The 8,578-nt window shown below is 34.7% G+C and overlaps 1 pseudogene; it reads right to left on the reverse strand.

The window, feature by feature from the left end:
• Positions 1-4,315: 4,315 nt before the first annotated feature.
• LOC122098326 lies at positions 4,316-5,481 on the reverse strand (annotated as a pseudogene).
• Between the last annotated feature and the right edge of the window lie 3,097 nt (positions 5,482-8,578).

An 8,578-nucleotide genomic window follows, 5' to 3' on the forward strand; every position in this document is an offset into this window, starting at 1 on the left:
TTTTTGTGAGTATGAAATCTAAGCTGTAGCTCAGATTTTTAACTTTAGAATTAATATAAAGTTAGATGAACATACACATTACATGTCCTGAATGCACATTGTTAGAGATGTGATCTTAAGCCAGGTGCCGGTGACTCATTCCTATAATTTTAGCTACTCAGGTTGCTGTGATCTGAGGATTGCAGTTCAAATCCAGCTTGAGTAAGAACGTTTCTGAGGCACTTATCTCCAATTAATCACCAGAAAACTGCAAGTAGTGCTATGACTCACCTGGTAGAGTGGTATCCTTTAGCTGAAGTGCAGAGGGACAGTGCCCAAGCCCAGAGTTGAAGCACCCACCCCTGACCATAACGGCTAAAATCAAGAACTCTAATAACAACAGATGCTAGAGGGGATGTGGACAGAAGGGAACCATACTGCATTGTTGGTGAGAGTGTAAACTTGTTCAACTTTGGAAATTAGGATGGAGGTTCCTCAAAAGACTCCACATAAAGCTCCCCTCTGACCCAGCAATCGCACTTTTGGGAATTTACCCAAATGATCACAAACAAGATTATACTAAAGCTACCAGAACAACTTTGCTTATTGCAGCATTATTTACCATAGCTAAGATATGAAACCAACCCAGATACCCTTCAGTAGATGAATGTATCAAGAAAATGTTGTATATAGGGGCTGAGAAGGTGGCTCAGTGGTAGGGCGCTTGCCTTGTATGCATGAGGCCCTGGGTTCGATTCCCCAGCACCACATAAGCAGAAAAAAAAGCCAGAAGTGGTGCTATGGTTCAAGTGGTATCGTGCTAGCATTGAGCTAAAATGCTGAGGGTCAGCATGACGGGACTCAAAAAAATAAAAAGAAAATTTGTTATATATACACAATGGAATTCTATGCCTCCATCAGAAAGAATGATATTGCCCAATTTATGAGAAAATGGAAAGATTTGGAAAAAATCATATTAAGTGTAGTTAGCCAGGCCCAGAGAAACATAGGTCCCATGGTTTCCCTTATTTGCAATAATTAATATATGTCTGATACAAGCAGAAATGTTCAGAAATGTTGATGTTAGGAGAAATGAACCCCAAGATAAGGATTCAAATGGTTTTTCTTATGATTGTTTCGAACATATTTATAAGTTGATTTCTTTGTTGCTTTGTATGTCCCTTCACCACGGAATAACCCCTGTTTTCACTGTATTTGGTGTTGGTATAATTTTTGGAGGGGAAAGGAAATAACATATCTTTTAAATAAGGATGCAGGTGGACCAATTGCAACAATAAGATATACAAGTCGTTATGTCAAAAATGAACTTTACAACTTTTGAGTGGGGGGTTGGGGGTGGGACAAGGGAAGGTATGGAAGGGGAAACAAAGGAGAAGGAAATAATGCTTGATAAGAAATGTACTCAATATCTTTCCCATGTAATTGTAACCCCTCTGTAAGGTATTTTCACAATTAAAAAAAATCCATTTATCAGAAAAAACAGTATGGGTTTCCACAGAATTAAATTGTTTACAATACTTTAAGGATGGTATCAAAGAAATATATGCGGTTTTTTTTTTTTGCATGGTTGCTTGTTTGTTTAGTTTGTGCTGATTCTGGGGCTTGAACTCAGAGGCTGGACCATGCCCCTGAACAATACTGTCTTCCCTGTCCAACTGCCCCCAAAACCAGTACTCTACTTCCTGAGCCAATTCTCCACTTCTGGCTCTTTTGATGTTTAATTACAGACAAGAATTTGACAGATTCTCTTGCCTTGGTTGGATTTGAACTGAGATAGTAAGAAAGCCAAGTGACATCAACTGCATCAAGATTTCTGTTTTGAATCATGAAAATCTACATGAAGTTTATTATAAAGCTAATATTAATTGCCTCTGGCTTTTTTGTGCCATGACTTACCGAAAAGATTTCCAAATCTTACTTAGACTACCTTTCTCATTTTGAATACAAGTGACGACAAAAAGCCTGGATGCTTTGAATTTACAGGAATAAACTTCACCTGATGTCTAAGCACATTCCTGGCAATAATTGTCGTGACCTATCAGCTAAACATTTTTTTTTCAACACATTATTCTATTATAGTAAAGTAGATGAATTATGGGCTCTTGTCAGGTATCATTATGGAAAGAGTAATTATATATTCTAAATATGGGTTCTTTATATTGCAATTACTACCTAAATGACTTTTTTTGACAGTCCTGGGGCTTGAACTCAGGGCCAGAGAAATGTTCCTGAGCTATTTTTTTCTTTGCTCAAGTCTAGCACTCTACCACTTGAGCCACAGCACCACTTCCAGTGTTTCTTTTTCTGTTAATTTGTTGTTGAGGAATTGAACCCAGGGTGTCATGCATGCTAGGCAATCAATGTAACATGAAGCCATATTCCCAGAGCCCTAAATGACTTTCTTAAGATGTCATTACTTTTTCATTCCATTACTATGTATTATAATTTGGGGCAGGTGGTAGAAAAGAAATGGAAAAACATACTAAGTCCAGTAAGGCTTACGTTCCTATCACATCACTAAGGAAGTACAGTGTTAAGATCTGTGGGACTCTTAGGGCTGTTCCATGTGATATTAACATTCATCTCTGACATCCATAACATTCTGCTTCCACTTTCAAGGTCAAGAGCCAAATATCTAAGCCTTTTTATTGATTGGGTGTGTTTTCTAGGAACGAAGAAGGAGGATGTGGAAGGTGAAGGTGGAAAAATATGTATACTGGCTTCTGTCCACAATTTTGCATTTTTAAAAAGTGCTACTGATGAACTTCCATTTATATCTAATTGATTATGCTATCTGCATCAGATGCAGATAAATGAAGGCATTTATTCTGGTGGATAGTTACATATATTAACAAAATCTATTTCTGAAAAAAAAGAGATACTAGGTAAAAAGAATAAAGGATTGTCTATAAAATGGTTTCTTTTCCTAGCAGAACAAAATTTAGTATTGAAATGATTACTCCAGCTTTCTCTGAGATTTTATGCTCTCTCAGTATCAAAATTTTCTCTAATTCCTGTAACATCCAAGCATAAAAGACATCATTTGAAGATCTCAGTAGTTTCAGACACAAAGGTACATAATAGCTTCCTTCCTTCAGAGACATGTGATGGCAAGTATGATTGATCATATTAAAGTTCTCTTCATGTTTATCTTTATCTCAAGTGATGCATATCTTGGCATATTACACTATGTCCTGCATCAGCTCCCTGTAGGTGAGATTTACCTCTACTCTGCAATGTCAAGATGGGTCATGTGACTTACTTCAGCTTACAAAAATGAGCCAGAAGGGGTGAAAGACTATTTCTAGGAGAAGAATTCTATCTCATTGTTTGTGTCTAACAGCTGACTTGTTTTCCCTTAGCTATAAAATAGATGTCTCCAGACGGAGTCTTCTTTCAACTTAAATACTGGAAGAATATAGCGTGAAATTGAGGCAAAACTCAAATACAGCCACATACATATAACACAGCAAGAACTAAGCTAATATTAGAATATGATATTAAGATATGTGTTTCTTCCCATCCTTGTATACCGATAGTTGAATATAGCAGACCAGAATTTAACAAATATTAAACAAGAACTAAAAAATAGATAACGTTTCCTGTATAAGGCTATTACACTTTTTTATAAATAAGCATTCACCATTTGATCACTTGTGGGATTATTTTTTCTACTCTAGAGCACTGTATCTAATATCCCCAATGATTATCCAGACCTTGTGATGGAGATGAGGAAGAATAAAATATCTAGATTTCTCTTTTCCTCTTCTCTTTTTTCTAGTGTGAATTCTCATCTTTCTCCAAATTCTCCAATTAATAAAGGAAGAATGACACATTGCAAATATCAAGCTAAAGTCTTCAAAGCAAGAATTTCATTCTTTCAGAAATAGGTGAAGTAAATCAGAGTGTCTAGAGGAAGAATAAAATCATGATTATTTTTCCCTGTCTAGCTTCCATCATAGTGTCTGAACATGACTCTAAATATCTAATAAACCACTTGCCTTGGCTAATTTTTAAAAAAGTTTTTTAAAATAAATAGTAATTTTTTAAAGTTTTTAAAAATAATTTTTAAAGAAATACTAATTTGTTGTGTGCTTACGGCAGGCATGAAATTAGACTGCATTAACATTGCTTGTTGAGAGGCTAAATTTTGTCAGAATCTAAGCATAATTACAAATATATTATTTTAAGATAACTAGTTATAGGTACATTTTTTACATGAAAGGACAATATTTATTTAAACAGAGCTCAGTGGGGGACCATGGTATCATCAGAGTGCATCCAGGGGGAAAAGGGAGGAGGGGCCAAATGAGAATCAATGGCACTCCCACACCTTTACTATTTGATCTATACTGCCAGTCACCACATAGAAGGCCATCTTGTGGAAATCCAAGGAGGTAACAGTGTTGATGCGCATTGTCTTGTCATCAGCACAAATCAAAATAAATTTCTCCCCAGAATGGAACAGAACTCCACGTATCCAGTTATCATGACCCACAAGAGTCATAAGTCACATGCCAATACTGACATCCCACATCTTAATAGTTTTGTCTCTGGATCCAGATTCCATGAATGGCCCGGGATTGCCACTTTTTTTAGTCTCAGATCCTGTTGCTTCAGAGATGGAAGAATATGAACTTTCTGGAGCCCAGGAAATGCATTTCACCACATGCTCATGTTCTCGGAACTCTGCTTTGCACTCCTTTGTTGCTGAGACCCACACACGACCAGTCTGGTCATTGGAACAGCTGTCTATCAGAGTGCCATCCTTATTTGGCCGTACCATACCTACCCATTCTCTGTGTCCTGTAAATGTCTTCACACAGTAGCCAGTTTGCACTTCCCACATTTTTATAGTTTTATCCCGTGAAGCAGACACTATATGATCTCCATTAGGCATGATGGCTACTGAAAAGACATTGTGGTCATGGCCATGCATGGTTCTGATGCATTCAAAGCCTTGAAAATCGCAAAGTTTAATGGTCATATCTGCAGAACAGGAAGCCAGTATCTTGCCACTGTGGTCAAAGGAAATATCCTTTAAAGAATCTGTATGTCCCTTAAGAGTTCGTTCAGAATCTCCAGTCTCATAATCCCACACCATAATTGTACCATCCTCTGAAGCAGAGACCATGACACTGAACACAGGATGGAAAATGACTCGAGTGACTGGACTCCTGTGACAACTCAATGTATATTTTTCTGGTGGATGGGAAATCCATTCTTTTGGATCTCCTTTCTGACGTAAATTCGTCTTTTGCTTCATTTAGATTTGATTCTAATTCCATAACCTTCTTTTGTAATATAATAACAGATGTCCATTTTTTCCAAAAGTACAACACACATTTCATCTAATTCTTCATTCATATCTAATTCAGCTTCCTTTTTAAAAACTGAATAAGCCTCTTCATAGCCATTTGAAAGAAGATAATCTGCTATAGCTCTATTAAGTTCATCTCATTGTCTCTGGGACAGCACCATTTTGGCTTTAATGTGAAGCTTATTTGAGATATTGGGATGTCCCTCCTACAGGAAATCAAGAAGCTTTGTAATCCTTGAATTTATAATTTAATATACCACTAAGTGGCTTCCACACAGAGGAAAGTATTCTTTTTCTTTTTTTGTATGTAGTAAACTTTTATTGAAATAATATTTGTAAATTAAATTTGACAAACTTTAATGTGTATTAATATCAAACCTCATTTCTTTACACATAATTCACATTAAGACATTGAAAATACATTTAGTAAAATTCTTCATTTAAAGTGACTTATCTGTGTCATATTTTTTTTAGTTGTCTGTTTATTTTATTTTTTTTAATTTTAATTTTAATTTTTTGTGAAGGGTAAACAAAGGAGGAGGCAGCAATGCTTGATAAGAAATGTACTCATTATCTTGCCCAAGTAATTGTAACACCTCTGTACAGTATGTTCACAAAAAATAAAAGTATTCTTTTTCAAGTGAATCCAGTAATCAGGAAATAGTTAACAAGTAATGTTCATTCCACCTTAGTACTGCTTGACTTCTAGTTCTATAGGTACATTTTTAACATAACATACACACAGAGACATCTTTTTTCTTCTTTTCCTCTCCACACTGATTCTTCAATAAGTAGTTCAGGTCATTCAAATAGCTGTGTTTCTTTCAGAAATAGATTAGACACAAAAACGTTACAAAAAGAGAACCAGGATTGGGTGGTGCATACTTTAAAAATAGCAGTCAAATAAATATTAACCATAATTCCAAAATAATAGCAGCCAAATGCTCTTGAAAAGAGAAGATTTGAAGCAAAATGTGTAAAAAGTGATAGTGCCAGAACTGCTTCAGGAGCTGCTCTCTGGGATTTAGGGTTTTTAGTACATAAAAATATTTAAATCAGGATTAATTGCTTTCAGGGACTAATTTTTTTTCTAGTTATATTTCACTGAAGAAATATGTTGTTCAAATTTAATGAAAGAATAACAGGTTATAGTAGAAAGCTTGCTACAAACTCATTGTTGTAGGCAACAAAATACCTTCCCAACATATCTATCATCCCCAAATATCTAATCCCTCAAATGTAGATTTGCAGTATATGTGTGTGTGTGTATATATATATATATATATATATATACATATGTATATATGTATATATATATATATGTATATATATATATATATATACATGTTTGTAAAAAAATGACCTTTTATTACCCAAGGAACACAAATTTGAATAATTATCAGATAGGGAAGTATACTCAAATGGGTATTTAACAGTTCCAGCTGTAGTTGGAAAGGGACATTATTAGGTAAGAACAATCAGAAAGATGTAAAAATGCTAAATTAGAAGATAAAGGACAAGACAACATCACAGATTCTGAAGTTTCTTGAAAGTAGAACAGGAAGTAAAAGTCTTTTCCACTAGAATCATCTGAAAATATTTCAGCTCTGTTGGTGGCTCAATTTAAATCTAGTGAGACATCTTTTAGATTTCTGTCCTTGAGAACTGTAAAATGATAAATATGGATTATATAGGCCACGTAACTTGTAGAAATTTGTTACAGTAGATTTTGTATAGTAAACTAAATGAATTACAGTCTTTTCCTGATGCAACTACAGGGCCACCACATATCATGGTTTCTGAAAATAAGAAAAAGTTGCCACCGGCTTTGTACACATGTATGATGTACATAAAACAGCACTGCCTATCACTTATCAATTAATTATACTTCTGGCATATAAGCATATAAACATATAAATATGAATTATGTGAGAAATGTGTCATTTACTCAGTTGATTTAATGACAACTAAAACGAGAAAACATGCCTCTATATTTATATAAGCTAGTATGTCAGGTAAGGATTTAAAAAAATTAGAATATATATTTTAACATTTACGTCAAAATATTTGTTTATTTGTCTGTTTATCTTTAATGTTTATCACTCATGAGGGCTTGAAATGCTGGCCTGGAAGCTCTCCCTCAGCTCTTCAGCTCAAAGCTAGTGCTCTACCACTTGATCCACTGCCAATTTTCTGGTGGCTCATTGGGGAGTCTCACTGACTTTCCTGCCTAGGCTGACTTGAACCATGATTCTCAGCTCTCAGACTCCTTAGTAGCAAGGATTACAAGAAGGAACCACTGACACTAGCTACATAATTATTTTTTACACATTTATGAAATATTGAGTTGTAATCCCATACATTTATATGTTGTGTAATGATCAAGCTATATCATATCCCTTAGTTTCTGAATGTAACATTTCTTTTTAGTGAGACTACTCAAAACCTTATCTTTTGGCGGTGATGAAATACCTATTCTTAACTATAATCACTTTGCTTCTTGTGGTAGACAATTAATATATTTATTTTATTCATGGAAGTCTGCTAATTAAAATTATATAAAACATGCATTTTAAAGTCGAAGTAATTCATGGTTCCATTACTTGTTTTAGGAAAACAATTGTGCCTTCTGTTTTCAATTATATTTCTTTGGGAATGGGTAATATTCATTAATTTAACAGTTAAAATTGATAACAGTTACTTTATATCAAGTTGATTCAAACATATTTGAAAAATGCACACATAACCTAAATATACTTCCACTTTCTTCTACCACATAATTAAAATAACAGTAAAGCAAAGCTTGGTGTTAGATGTTCATGTGTAAAGTCCTAGAAACTCAGGCCTCTAAATCCTGAATATTTTGATTCAATGTCAGTTTAAACAGACAAAAATGTGAAAAGTTGTCTCCAATTATCCAGCAAGAAGGAGAAGGTGATGTGGCTCAAGGAGTAGAATGTCATCAGCCATGAGTAAAAAATTCAAGGGAGACCACTAAACATTGAGTTCAAGCCCTACAAATGGCATATATACACAACACAACAATAGAAATGTATTATGTACATCAATAATGAGGACAAAATAGTAGAAAAAATCATGAGAAAGGTTGTGTAAACATCTGGAAGACAGAAATCATTAGACAGAACTTTGATTTAGGAGAGGGAAAATCATAGTCTCATTTGTAATATCATTGTAGTCATTGTGTTGAAACCTGGCTACTGGGTAACTTGTGAAAGAGTAGATTAGATTACCTGTCCT

Source organism: Dipodomys spectabilis, unplaced genomic scaffold (assembly GCF_019054845.1).
Source record: "Dipodomys spectabilis isolate Male_0828 unplaced genomic scaffold, ASM1905484v1 ptg000475l, whole genome shotgun sequence".
In the NCBI taxonomy this organism is placed as follows: domain Eukaryota; kingdom Metazoa; phylum Chordata; class Mammalia; order Rodentia; family Heteromyidae; genus Dipodomys; species Dipodomys spectabilis.